This window comes from Acipenser ruthenus, chromosome 1, assembly GCF_902713425.1.
Source record: "Acipenser ruthenus chromosome 1, fAciRut3.2 maternal haplotype, whole genome shotgun sequence".
Lineage (NCBI taxonomy): Eukaryota > Metazoa > Chordata > Actinopteri > Acipenseriformes > Acipenseridae > Acipenser > Acipenser ruthenus.
The window spans coordinates 65,761,269-65,774,600 of record NC_081189.1 but is presented as its reverse complement, the minus strand read 5'-3'; positions in this window follow the sequence as shown (position 1 = coordinate 65,774,600).

The following is a 13,332-nucleotide window of genomic DNA, read 5'->3' as shown; positions in this document are numbered from 1 at the left end:
GCTGTTGCGCGGTTTATTATAAATAAAAGGTTTAAACAAACAGAAGACAGGACACGGCACTTGAGGCCAAATAAAACAGATAAACAAAACGGACTAACACTTAAACAAACGGTGGATGGACAGACAAACAAACACGGTGAGTCAAACAGTTATTATTATTATTATTATTATTCTTTATTTCCCTTAACTTTACCTCCTTCTCCATACCCGTTCTCCACTCACCGAACACACAACCCCGTGTGAGTAAAACGTGCATCTATATATACTGTTGTGCCAGGATTCAATTACCAATTAATTATTCACTCGAATCCCAGCACGTGAATTAATTATGTGCAACCTCGTGCTCACATATTAAATACTTTAAATGCATGTGAAGTGATGTGCCATCCTCGTGCCTAAATACAATTCTACATCTTAAATAACTCGTGCTGCACACACCCATTTATATCCCGTGCAGCCATCTCTATACACCAACATTAACACACGCAACATACAACATAGAAATGCATACAGGGGTGGAGCACATTGCCACAGGGGCGTTCTCCTGGTGCACTATGACTGTCAGCTAAGATCAGCCCCTCGCGCTGGTGAGTTTTGCCGTTCACTCTATTTGCTAAATAAAATAGCTATCTATTTTGGAAGATAAAAGTTGTACGCTTAGATTCTTACTGCCGTTACAATCGGGGTCCATTTCTGTCTGCAATATTATGATACAGGTCATACTTGCAAAACTTCTATATTAATCAACGCTTTAATTTTCTTTTATGATGCAATCCTAGTTTTTGTTAAGTGGAATGCAAAAAAAGAAATAAAACAGTCAGTAATTTTTTTTTTCATTGTACAACACCCTCTTTTTAACGTTTATTTTATTTGAAGTATTTATTCAAGTTAAAAACCAATGTTATTACTTTATCAAGATGTGTCTATGAGCACTTTGTTTATTGCGAAAACACAAAAGGGCAGTGATTATTTAAAAAAAATGTGTTGTCTACTTTGCAATGGCTTTGATAATGTTTTTAAAATGAATATCCAAACAAATATCTAAATCTTGAACGAATATCCAAACGTGAAAATTCCAGCACAACAAAAAAAATGCAAAATATTAATAGATACTGATCAATTTTTTATTTAGCACTCACCAAAAAGATAAAGACAAAGAACATTAGTGACTGCTGCTCCTGATACCTGGAACCTTTGCTTGAACCAGCGCATCAATATCTGGATCAAATGACTGGGCTGAGGATTGCTTGAGTATCGAGTTAAGTTGAGAATAACATTTTAATTTGTTGATATTCATGACGGAGAAAGATTGCTGCTTCTCAGAACACACTATTTCAGCAGCTTTTAGCAGCATTTCTTCAAAAACTCTCCATCAGAAAATGGTTTTGAAGAAACTGCTATTTTGTGAGCAATCACATGGCTTGCCTTAACAGCAGCATTACTTATGCTACAAGCATTAGTAAACATCAATTGCTGCTTTTTCAATGACTGTGCTAATTCACAGTATTTATCTTCACATACCTTTTCTGTATATTTATCATATTTCTTGCCATGGTTTGCTTCATAGTGTCTTTTAATGTTGTATTATTTCACAACAGACACATGTTGCTTACAAATGAAGCACATTGGCTTTCCATTCATGCCAAAAAGAAAAAATTTCAGTTGTGCTGCGTTTCAAGCCAGGTTTCCGATTCCGGGGAAGTGGCAAGCTGACTTCCAGCCATAAATTGCAGGGGAATTAACAAAAAAACTCGAAGTGAGAGCGCTTTTACAAAGAATCAATCACGCAACTGGAGAGGTTAGTTATACCTACCTTACCTACCTGATTGTGAGAAGCAAAAGAGAACGTGATCTCCGTGGAGTGACTATTTAATCCCTCGGTAGGTGGGACCGAGGATGTCATTCTCTGGAGGGGCCTATCGGCAACTCTGACATAAAATGCTCAGTAAATACCTGACCTGTGGCAGGCATATCCCAAAAGTATTGTTGTTGGTTGTCTTCGAATTGAAAGGGAACTGAAGTTATTCTCTGAATTACGTATCCAAACGTAGTGCCTCTGTAGTTGCCATTTCTGTAATTGTGAGCATAGAACTCCATACATTAACACATGAAACAAGTACATTTCCAGATCATATAATTTCGTTGTTCATACATGTGTTAAAAAATGTAACAATAGCGTAAATACAGTGTAACTACAGTGTTACCTGTGGTCTGATTTATTGTTTACCTTACACCCATAATCAGGGGTAGTAGGCACATTTTGAGCAGGTGGTGCTGCTACAGATGGGCAGTAAGTTATTTTAGTGTCTCAGGCCCAGATTTATAAAAGGATTGCACATGTTTTACGACTGTAAAGCGGGCGCTGAAGGTTCTGAATTCTTGGATGGGATTTATAAAACACACACAATGGCATGAACACGCAATTAAGATGTGATTTGCGGGGGCAATGACTCTGTGCACTTTAGCTCTTCATGCATATGTAATTATGTATATGCATATGTTATTCTGGGGCTTTTCTGAACGAAACTGCTAAAATTGGGAGGGGATTTTGCAAATGAGGTCTATTAAATATTCTGTCTATTTCAAAAAAGCAGGTGTTAATTTGCTGCAGTCAGACAGTAGGCTATATAAAAGGCAAGGTGATGTAGGAGTCTGCAGCAAGAAGGAGACATCGTTTTCAAGGACAAATAAACATTTAATAACATTTTGCAAATAGCTCCTTTTTTAACCCTTCTATTCAAGTCAGTTTGTAAATTACGGTTTATAATACCAGTACTGTATTGTTTTGCTATTTTCAATACAATTTTCAATACATGTTTCATAGCTTACATAACAAAACAGAAAGTCTGCAAATAGGGACTATATAATCCATGTAAAAAAAGGTTCTTAGAAGCACCTAAAAAGGTCTCCCCACAGTGGCAAAGCAAGGTTTTAACGAGAGCCTTTACTTCTTAGAGTGTAGGCATTATTAAAAGAATGGTGGAGGAGATTAAGAACGCTATTCCGAGGCGCACGGAAGCAAAAGACTCATACAATGAGGGCTCATCCTCCACTGTTATATTAGTAATGCTTACAGAATGTATTTTTTTATTAATATGGCATTCTGGTTCAGCAGTATTGTTAATTTCGAGTTGGAAAGAAAACAGTAAATAAAAAGGACAGAGGTACAGATGACGCAGTTAGTTTGTAGCTAGAGCAAGTAGAGGTTTTCGACCATATATACAATACAGATGTGCTTTAAAATCATACAGTAAGAAATACAGACAAACATACGAAATAGGAGAGTTGTAACTGCGTAAGAATTTAAGAAGATATAAATTGTAGTTAAACTGAAGACTGTTCGTACAAAGCTGTATGGAGTTATTGTTGAACATATTGCTGTACAACAATGGAAGGATTATCCACCCGTTTGCCATGGATGTAAGTGAATAAAACTTATTGTTTCTGAAGTTTGAAAAGTCTGTATGCCTGGAATTATTTTATATGAAATAAGAAATTGAACTAATATGCGAAGCACAGTAACTAGATGATGTGTTGTAATGTATAAGCAACCTACTACAAGTGGTACATTTGTTTATTAAGAATCCAGCGCGCATTCCATATTTTATTCATTTGTCCTGGTGATGTATTTCGAGCTTGTAACACATTTTCATGTGTTACAAGTACTGCTTGTACCAAAATTTCAGTTTTCGCTTCCGAGCATCCTCGGCTAGTACCAGGCTGAGGTCTTTGTGTGTATGACCAAGCAGCTCTTGTGTGGCATGTGACTAGTGATGTCACGGACCAGGAAATAGCCCACAGGAGGTTGATCACAGCAGGGAGGGCCTCCACAATATCCCTCTCAGGCTCCGCTAGCCAGTCCCAGATCCCCTCTGAGGAGAGTGGACCAGTCCGCCTTGGAGGATGCGGAGGCAGCTCCTGCTCCTTTCCCTCGGACGGTGGTGGTGGAGGTGAAACCAGCAGGTATTCTTCCCCTGCTAGTGGAGCCTTGGGCTGTGGATGCTCAGCCTCCTCATCCTCTGGTTCCCGCCCTGGCCAATCCTCCTCTTCCCCTTGCCATGGTCGGTTTTGGACAAGGGGAAGGTACCTGACCTCACCACAAAGGAAGCACCACCCTTCCTCGTCTAGACAGGCAAGGCAGACGTCCGGCATAGCAGAGAAGCAGCGGGACCTGCAACTGGCCCTGCAACTGGCCCTGCGCTGTTGCTGCTGGACTTGCTGCTGCTGCTTCCTTCTGCCTCTTCTTCCCTTTTTTTTTTTTTTCAAACACAAAAAACACTTTGAAAAAAACTAACAAAAAAAAACCGCACTTTTCTTTCCTGGTCCGGCTCCACGCAGGACACCATATGTGTGGCGAGTGACTAGTGATGTCACGGACCAGGAAGTAACAGTAAACAAAAGGCAATGGATGGAATGGTGGAACTGAGTGCTACGGCGCTCGGCGTTTTATTAAATAAATATACCAAAAGATTTAAACAAACAACACAGAAACAAAAGGGCACGTTGGCCAAACAAATAAACAATAACGAAACAAGTATACTTTCTATATAGCAATTGTTTCTTTCTCTTTGCTCTCTCCGCTCTCCCGTAGTCTCCTCTGTACACTCCCCCCTTGCGCAGACAGCTGGAGGCTTTTATATTCTGGCCGAGGGGTTAACTAGCTGTTAATTATCTTATTACCCCTCGGCCACTGTCTGCACGAGTTTAGTAAGGATGCATGACTGTCAGCTAGTTAAATAATCTGTAGCTGATCAGTCACGCATCCTCACAGGGTTTTTAAAATGCAAAAACAATAACAAAATAAGTGGCGCTTCGCCGTAATATAAACATAAATCATAATATAAATAAATAATAAACAAAGGGGCGGGACACTCCGCCACAGTGTGCCATTCATTTTCTTTTGGAATGTGTAGCTAACACACGCAGGGTTGACCCAACCCCGCTATTTATTGTGAGAGGTGTGTAATTCTCCACCGCTAATTGCGGTGAGGGGTATTTAAATTGGTTGATTGCGGAATCGCCTGTTTTACCTAATTAATTTTATAAAATAGGTTGTTATTTTGACGAGGAGTGTGGCTGTACTGAACCTGCACATTATGTGGCTTTTTGTGGTCAGTTTTTCCCCTTTATAAATTTGGGCCTCAGTGGCAAACAGCTGTAAGCACACACACACACACACACACACACACACACACACACACACACACACACACACACACACACACACACACACACACACACAGAGCTATTTCTTCATCATCTTGATTCACTGACCTATACATGTAACATTTCTTCCTCTTTTGAATAGTCTGTTTTAAGCTTGTTATAGATCTGCTTGGTTTTGTTTAATAGCTTTAAGCTTCCATTTCCCTTGCTTAAAGTAGATTACATTACTCTCCATTAAATGACCAACAGGCTTTTAATTTGCTCATCGATATCATTCTCTACTTTACTGAATAATTGAAAAGATTGTATTTAAGTTCACTTAAAAGTGTCCCCAGCTACGTCCCTCTGTTGTTCTTTAAAACCATTCCCTATTTAATTTGCCTTGCATCCAGCATCACATCTAATTTATTTCTTAGGAACACATTTAATTTATAATCATATAACAGAAGAGTACATGTATACACAATGGCAGCAAAAATAGTAAGGCTGTTTAGTGCTATACCTCATATTTTAATGATGCAGGAGCCCAGGGCTTCTGGATGCAAGCCAGAGGGCTGCTTGGGCAACTTTAGCAGCAGTACTATCTAAGAGTGTGATTTAACCATTGCATAAAACAGCCATGCTCCCTTGTGGAGCAATTAGAAAGCTTCTTATATTGCACCACCACCTTACTTGGTCAATCACATACCTATACATTATTATTTATTTATTTCTTAGCAGACACCCTTATCCAGGGCATCTTACAGTTGTAAACAAAAAATACATTTCAAGAATCACAGTACAAGTATTAATACAATTTAAGATCAAGATAAAATACAATGACTTCAGTTAAGAACATAAGAAGAACATGAGAAAGTTTACAAACGAGAGGAGGCCATTCAGCCCATCTTGCTCGTTTGGTTGTTAGTAGCTTATTGATCCCAGAATCTCATCAAGCAGCTTCTTGAAGGATCCCAGGGTGTCAGCTTCAACAGCATTACTGGGGAGTTGGTTCCAGACCCTCACAATTCTCTGTGTAAAAAAGTGCCTCCTATTTTCTGTTCTGAATGCCCCTTTATCTAATTTCCATTTGTGACCCCTGGTCCTTGTTTCTTTTTTCAGGTCAAAGAAGTCCCCTGGGTTGACATTGTCTATACCTTTTAGGATTTTGAATGTTCGAATCAGATCGCCGCGTAGTCTTCTTTGGTCAAGACTGAATAGATTCAATTCTTTTAGCCTGTCTGCATATGACACGCCTTTTAAACCCAGGATAATTCTGGTTGCTCTTCTTTGCACTCTTTCTAGAGCAGCAATATCCTTTTTGTAACGAGGTGACCAGAACTGAACACAATATTCTAGGTGAGGTCTTACTAATGCATTGTAGAGTTTTAACATTACTTCCCTTGATTTAAATTCAACACTTCTCACAATATATCCGAGCATCTTGTTAGCCTTTTTTATAGCTTCCCCACATTGTCTAGATGAAGACATTTCTGAGTCAACATAAACTCCTAGGGCTTTTTCATAGTTCCCTTCTTCAATTTCGCTATCTCCCATATGATATTTATAATGCACATTTTTAATGCCTGCATGCAATACTTTACACTTTTCTCTATTAAATTTCATTTGCCATGTGTCTGCCCAATTCTGAATGCTGTCTAGATCATTTTGAATTTGCTGCTTCAACATTGTTTGCCTCCTATTTTTGTGTTGTCTGCAAATTTAACAAGTTTACTTACTATACCAGAATCTAAATCATTAATGTAGATTAGGAATAGCAGAGGACCTAAAACTGATCCCTGTGGTACTACACCACTGGTTACCTCACTCCATTTTGAGGTTTCTCCTCTAATCAGTACTTTCTGTTTTCTACCTGTTAACCACTCCTTAATCCATGTACATGCATTTCCTTGAATCCCTACTGCGTTCAGTTTGAGAATTAATCTTTTATGTGGGACTTTGTACAAGTATATTTCAAAATACGAATCAATATCGAAGCAGACTTCAGTGATAGTTACATCAGGATACGATTAAATGCAAAATACTACAGATTGAATAACACTTGTGGCAGATTACAGTACAGTACTCTGTAAATTACAGGATTAAATGCAGTAAAATAGGGAGCAGATAAGTGCAAGTAAAGCGCATAAGGAAGAGTGATAAAGTGTCCAGAGGGAAAAGAGTTCTACAGGTGCTGTCTGAAGAGGTGAGTCTTGAGGAGGCACCAGAAGGTGGTCAGGGACTGGGCAGTCCTCACATTTATAGGAAGGTCATTCCACCACTGCGGGGTGAGGAAGGAGTGGGCTCTGGAGGCAAAGGAGTGTAGAGGAGGTACAGCCAGTCTTCTAGTGCAGGAGGAGTAAAGAGGTCAAGTGGGGGTGTAGGGAAAGATGAGGGTCTGGAGGTAGCTGGAGGCAGTCTGGTCAAGGCATCTGCAGGTGAGTACAAGAGTCTTGAACTGGATGCGAGCGGTGATCGGGAGCCCGTGGAGTGAGCGGAGCAGTGGAGTTGCTTGGGAGAAGCGAGGCAGAGAGAACACCAGGCGAGTAGCGGAGTTCTGGATGAGCTGGAGCAGACGGGTGGCGGACGCAGGGAGGCCAGCCAGGAGGGAGTTGCAGTAGTCTAGGCGGGAGAGTACCAGGGCCTGGACTTGGAGCATTACAGTCAAAACCCCAACCGGGACGCTCCATACTTTAATTGTGTATTGCACGATGTATTGTACTATTATACATAGACTGAAGGACATACTTTTTCATTATTATGGAACATCAGTGTTGTCAAAAAGTTTCACCAATTCAAAGGCCTGAAAGTCCAAACATCTGAAACTCACTATACAAGACTTCATCTTCAGTGTCCACTTGTTCCTACAATATATAAAGTTCCCAATGTTGAAACTTTTTGATCAATAATTTAATTTCTATCAATTTCATTACATCTTTGCACAATTAGAATATATTTATTTAAATTAATATTTTAAAGCTGCTATAAGAATACCAACATCATAATACAAATATATATATATATATATATGATCATAATTAGGGTATAACAGGTGCAATTGTCAATAAAGGATAAATAAGACAGCACAGATGAGATGAGCATGTTTAATCCCAAAGTGCAAAAGGTATTGATGTTGTGCTTGAAAAGGCATGAGTTATAATTGGTTATTATTTATTTTGTTTTTATGTTACTGTCCCCTCACCTGTTTCTGAAATGGTTCTTATTGCAATTAGTACAGTTAATTGTAGTTAACAAAATAAATGTATACATTTTCCATGATTACAAATCCCTTCACTGTATATGTCTCAGATCTGTAACGTTTTGAAAGAAATCTATGTTTTGGCAAACATATATTTTCACTTGACTAGCAGAAGATGAGATTCAAGATTCTAGACCATTGTAGAGAGACACAATACAGGCCTGCTGACAAGAAGAGGGAGCAAAGTGAACAACTTCACCGCCATTTGGAAAAAAAAAAGTTCGTATCTTAGTTGCTTAAAAACCGTTTATCTAGAATTATAAAATAATTTTGTTGTCAGACCTGATGATTATTTGGTAAAGATTCACAATCTAGTCAACCCCAAACTAGCTTGGCCAAAATCAGCTTGTTCCCGAGACTCACAAGTCGGCCCCACTAAAATCAAACATGAACGTGATGCTTTCTAATGTAGCCTTTTTACAGTGTCTATGGACACTCTTTTGAACTGTTTGTTTACATTAGAAGTGTTTTCAGTTTTATTAAAATAAGTTTTTTCCCCACAAAAAATTGTTTTATTTATTTTGGTTTTTATTTAGGATACTATAGTAAATTATTAAATACTAAAGGGGTAAAATCTGCCTGAAGGCCTGTGTGTACTTAAATGCAATTATAGTCAATAATCTGTGCATTTAAACAATACCTCAAGGGTCTTAAAATCACATTTCTGTAGTTTCATTTTGGTTCAGGCAATATCAGATGTTAAAGTATTAATGTTCATTCTGCAAATCTAATCCAAAAAGAAAATGTGATTTATTTGCTTTTTTCAGTGTCATTGATGGGAATTTTTTATGTTTTATTTTATGTTGAAAAGATATTCAGGGGGAATTTCTGGGGAGGGAATACTTAGCATGTGTTCACATTAACTTTTATTTTTACAGAAGGTAGTCTGTGCCATTATGGTTCTCTAAAATGTGTACATGAGCACCTGAAACCGATTTATAAAAGGTACTAAATATTTAGGGGTAGATGTAAGGATACATGCAAAGTGTTTTGCAGGTGCAAAACACCCATAATACGGCCATAAATCGTGTTTAGCAGCCACAAAGTCTGATTTTACCAGCCGCTAAAAATGTGCCGTATGTAAAGAATGGTGTTCACCTGGCGTTCTGCACCCGCTATCAAATTTGCACTTTGCCATCATTTATCCATTCAAATTATATTGAAATGCATTCAAATGAAGAAAAGAGCATGGAATTTGGTGGGATCTGGATACTAAGCTGGCACAAGAATTATGTGATGTAAGGATTTTGCCTTCTACTTAGGCAATTGCTGACCCTCCAAAAACTTTATACCTCTTCTTACAAGATGCAAACCATTGTAGAACCGAGTAATTAAGCTGTATAAAAGCACGCACTAGCAGAGACCTGTCATGATGAGTGCCCTGGGTGTTGTGGGTAATAATGTTGAACAGAGAATGGGAGAGAGGTACATTGAAGTCAACGGTAGATACAAAGTAAGGAACTGTGTACTGATTATATGGATGGTGGAGTTAGCAGGGAAAACCCATAGAAGTCTGCAGGTAGGCACAGAGAGATATGGAGGAAGGTTTGATGGTGTGTAAGGGATTGATGAAAGTAAGGAGAAAAGGAAGAGCGGTGTTGATGGAAAAAGTGAGGAAAGAACAGAAGGAATGGGTAAAAATCAATTCAGCAGAAATGACTAGGGCTGGAGGAAACAGGGAGGGGAGAAAAGGAAATAGGAATAATCGTCAGATCAATATTAACAGACAGGGATTTTAGTATTTTAGTAACATAAGTACACTGAAAATTGCTGAATGGATAATGGAGGGAATAGGAAGTGTGAAAGTGGTGAGAAAATAAACAGAGGAGGGTTGTACATAGGATGTAAGAGTAAAACAATATAAAAAAAATCATGAATTTGGAGAAATTAGGTACAATACTGATTGAAAGTTATCATCCACATGACAGAGTAATAAGTAAATGAGTAATGTATGGGGTTATATTGGACATGGAAATAAATGAAATTGTACAGGTATTAAAAGCGACAAAATAATTGAAGCTAAAAGAATAGGGAGGAGGAGTGAAAAGCAGAGATACAATCTACAGCAGTGGTATTAACATGTGAAAGAGAAGAGCCGCCAGAAAAAGTGATTCTTGGATTCCAGGCTTTCAGAATAAGTCAATACAATCCACCTCCGCTAAGATGTTACAAATGTCAAAAGTTTGGTCATAATGCTGCATATTGCTGTGCGAAAAGAACATGTTCAAAGTGTGGGGAAGATCATGATTATAAATCAATGTGGCGCAAATGTAACTAAATGCAGTAATTGTTGGGGGAGATCATAGTGCAGCACATAAAAGATGTGACGAAACTAGACAAGCAAAGGATATACAACAACTGAAAATTGATGGTAAATTGACTTACATGGAAGCAGTGAGACAATTTAAGGAAAAATTAATTAGAGAAAAGAAAGGGGGAGACAAGATGCAGAGGATTGAACAAACAGAGAAAAGAAAAAAGCAACAAATGGAAATACAAAAAAATGAGGAAATACTAGTGGTAACACTGCTGTGCAGTTTATCATGGTGGTGATAAACTGCACAGCACAAACAAAAAGCAGAACAGAAAAACGTAAAATAATTCTGAAAGCAGGAGAAAAATATCTAGAGATGACAAGAATGACCATAGAATAGATAAATGCAAATATTGGAAGTGGGAGTCGGTGGAAGGGGTTATATAATGGTGTGGCAGGACGGCTGAGTGGTGGTGTCCCCAGACCAAGAAGTTGACTCTCACACAAGTACTGTGGGTTGAAGAGCTGAGCCCGTATTTATTCAAATTAAATCAACAAAACCGAGGACAGGAGCTCCCAGGGGGCGGCGCTCAATTGGCCGAGCGTCACCCGGTGGGAGGGAGGTTTAGGTCGGCCAGGGTGTCCTCGGCTCAACGTGCACCAGCGACCCCTGTAGTCTGGCCGGCGCCTGCGGGCTTGCCTGTAAACTGCCCGAGAGCTGCATTGTCCTCCGATGCTGTAGCTCTTGGGTGGCTGCATGGTGAGTCCGCAGTGTGAAAAAAGCGGTCAGCTGACGGCACACGCTTCGGAGGACAGTGTGTGTTCGTCTTCGCCCTCGGGTGGTAGCGGTGAGCTGAGCATAATAAAATAATTGGCCATTCCAAATTGGGAGAAAATAATAAAAATAATTGGCAACGACTTAATTTATAAAAAAAAAAAAAATTAAATCAACAAAAACACTTTTACAAAACAAGACAGCTCAGACAGCCAAAATAAAAGGATAAAGAAAAAAACCACAACATATTCTTAACCAAAACAAGTAGCAATTGTATTTTATTTTGTTCTCTCTCTCTCTCTCTCTCTCTCTCTCTCTCTCAAATTCAAATTCAAAGGTGCTTTATTGGCATGACAACATTAGCGGTATTACCAAAGCAGTTACAAAGTACAGTATATAATCTAAAATTGAATAAACATTATGAACATCAGTATCAAAAGTAAATAATCCATCCATCCATTATCATTAACCGCTCACAGGGTCGCGGTGAGCCGGAGCCTAACCCGGCGTACACAAAGCGCAAGACGAGACTACACCCTGGATGGGACGCCAGTCCATCGCAGAAAAGTAAATAATGAAAAGTAAAAATTAAATAAGAGAGATAGGAATGTAAAATGGAAAACTGGTAAATAAACAAACACCCCCCACCCCCCCTCCCCTGTTAGTGCCCCTGTGCAGAGCGCTCACTGTGTGTCCCTCAGCCTGTGACAGGCACACACATATTGGGCAGCCCGCATGATGTGTTGGCGTAATCAACACATCAGACTCATTTGAATAGTCTATGTGGTCCTCCATGAGTTACACATGGGGTCCGTAGGTGATCATAAACAGCTATATCACAGCTAGACAGGCTGCACCCTGTACAATTAAATTATATTTCTGTGGCAAAATAATTATAGAAATGTGTTATACTCAATTTAGAGACAATTATTATTTTAGAGACATGAATTATATGCTTGATGTCAGGTTAAATACGAGCCTTAGACCTTATTCTAAAATTAGGCTGGAATGTAAATAACCATAGGCCTCTAAGTTACCACAACATATCTAGGTAATCATGCCACAAAACACTAGCGATTCAGTGGGGGGGTCGAATTAACACTCGAGTGGACTCCGTTTTTAGATGAGACTTACAGTGCCTTGCATAAGTATCCCCCCCCCTTGGACTTTTCCACATTTTGTAGTCTTACAACCTGGAATTAAAACGGATTTAAGTAGGATTTTTCGTCACTGACCTACACAAAATAGTCCATAATGTCGAAGTGGAGAAAAATCTACATATTTTTCAAAATTATTTACAAATAAAAAACTGAAAAGTCTTGATTGCATAATTATTCACCCCCTTTGCTGTGACACCCCTAAATAAGCTCTGGTGCAACCAATTGCCTTCAGATGTCACATAATTAGTTGAATGGAATCCACCTGTGTGCAATTAAAGTGTCACATGATCTCAGATTAAATACACCTGTTTCTGGAAGACCCCAGATTTTGTTAGAGAGCATATCTAAACAAACAGCATCATGAAGACCAAGGAGCTATCAAAACAAGTCTGGGATAAAGTTCTGGAGAAGCACCAATCAGGGTTGGGTTATAAAAAAATATCCCAAACTTTGAACATCCCCCGGAGCACCGTTAAATCCATTATTAAAAAACGAAAAGAATATGGCACAACCACGACTCTGCCTAGAGAAGGCCGTCCACCAAAACTCAGTGACCAGGTACGGAGGGCATTAGTCAGAGAAGCAACCAAGAGACCAATGGTAACTCTGAAGGAGCTGGAGAGATCCACAGCTGAGATGGGAGAAACCGTCCATGAGACAACTATAACACGGTCACTCCACAAAACTGGGCTTTATGGAAGAGTGGCGAGAAGAAAGCCATTGCTGAAAAAAACCCATA